At 43.4% G+C, this 1,985-nt stretch overlaps 1 long non-coding RNA gene across 1 annotated transcript; it reads right to left on the bottom strand.

Moving 5' to 3' along the window:
• Window positions 1-393: 393 nt before the first annotated feature.
• LOC116656449 lies at window positions 394-1,074 on the bottom strand. Its single transcript, XR_004311400.2, has 2 exons — window positions 499-1,074; window positions 394-436 (listed from the first exon to the last, which is right to left on the bottom strand). It is a non-coding gene; the product is annotated as an uncharacterized LOC116656449 (long non-coding RNA).
• Window positions 1,075-1,985: the final 911 nt, after the last annotated feature.

Genomic DNA, 1,985 nt, shown 5'->3' on the forward strand with positions numbered 1-1,985 from the left:
ATAGAATAACTACTCTTACCCTCTCTTATTAATCTTCACGGCCGCTCGGCCACGAAGCTTTATTTTTAGCATTAAGCTAGCGAACTTTCGCTAGCGGCCTTTGACTCTCGCCTCTCATCTCATTGCGTTTGCATCATAAATTGGATCTTCAGTGCCTCTCTCCATTTTCATATGCACGCAAACTAAAAAATATTACAACTTTTTAAATATAACTTATGCGTAATTATTTGAAACGATATTGAAAAATATCAATGACCAAACATTGGTGACCACTAGGTGATTTAATTAATAATTTAAAAAAATTCGCGAACATAAAATAGAACCTTTTGAGTCAGTTTTGCGAAGTGCTTAAACATATATATGTACATTTTTGAATAAAATGCATACAGTGCATCCGTGGCTGAAAAACAAGCATTTTGTATTTATAAATCGGTTTCTTTACAAATATAAATAAAAATATTAGTAAAGGGTAGAATTAGGAGGATACAAGGAGCTCACCAGCTAGTGTCCAAGGTGGACGATGCTATGCTCCACATGAGTCATGGCCAGGTGGTCGCTATGTACAGAATTTTAAGGCCATCCACGGGAAGCTTGAAGAACTGGAAATTTCAGAGATCAGCAGCGACTTGCGATGGACCGAGTCTGAGCTTGTAGCGACGATGCATGACGAAATCGAGCACGAGTCGTCGTTGCGCTTCGCTCGAATTGCTGCCCATTCCACCCTTTCCAGGGTGCCCAGTCAGAGTTTTCAAGCCTTGCCTTCTCTTCCTAAAGCCAAATAAAACTCAGCCTACTCCGAATAACCTCCGCTTAACGAATATTTGGAGTGGGAGTGGAAGTTTTACTCGGCTTTCTCAACAATCGTGGACTACAATCCTCATATAAGTAAGGTGGTTGCGATCCTGTTTTTGAGATCTAGCTTATCGGGACTTAGAGGCAGTTCGTTCCTTTGAAATCTCCAAGGAGCATTATGATGCCGCGCTTCATCTTTTAGAAAAATGATTTAATAACCATCGGTTGATATTTCAGGCTTTTGTGAATGAGATTCAGGGCCTCAATCTATTGGAAGGTGGCTCAGTGGCAGCGCTGCCGGGTCTATCAGATAAATTCAAAGCCCATATGCGAGCCTTGAACAATTTGGGGACGACAGTTTAGATCGCCGGCTGCATCATTGTCCAGGTGCTCCTTCAAAGGATGCACCCAGCTACTCAGGCAAATTGGGAGGAAGGTCAAAATGTCTCGAACTCGGACCTCATCCCTACTTGGGAGTCGATGACAGAATTTTTGCAGATGATGCAGGACTCTGGAGGCTATCGATGTGGCCATGGCCAGTTACGAGCTGGGCACTTATTCACTTATTCACCTTCTTCTGCCTGTATATTATGCGGTGGGTGTTCTCATGTAGTGTCAATATGTCCCAGATTTTTGTTAATGCCCCATAAGAGCCACTTTGGCTCAGTTTTTGTCGGAAATTTTTCCATCACCTGCGTGAGTTCCTCGCTGTTTATTGTTGCAGATGTGGGGCATCACAACCTGCTGCATTTATTGGAATTTTAGACTTTTTCAGCTACTATCCTTCAGTTGTTCCGATTACGTTAGCCACAGTCGAGTGCATCGAACTGGAGAAGAGTTGCTGGCTCGGCTTATGTCGGAGGTAGCTCGGTTGAAGGTTTAAGCTAGAAAGTATTTTTGCTGGTGCGATTTTTCTGTGGCGGTGGCTTGGATTCGGGAGCAACTCGTTTTAATGCTTTCGTCGCCAATCGGGTTTCGACAATCCAAAAGTTTACCCGAACGATGGAATGGCGATAAGTTCCTACGTCTTTAAACCAGACAGACATCCTGTCGCGAGGTGCTCTTTATAAGGAGTTAATTGATGATAGCATGTGGCCTTATGGTCCTCCGTTTCTTCTTGGACCTCAAGATCAGTGTCCATCTGAAAGACCCATTGCTGAGGGCAAGTGTTCTGCTTATCCAATCTCCGTACG

Source organism: Drosophila ananassae, chromosome XR, assembly GCF_017639315.1.
Source record: "Drosophila ananassae strain 14024-0371.13 chromosome XR, ASM1763931v2, whole genome shotgun sequence".
Taxonomy (NCBI): Eukaryota; Metazoa; Arthropoda; class Insecta; order Diptera; family Drosophilidae; genus Drosophila; species Drosophila ananassae.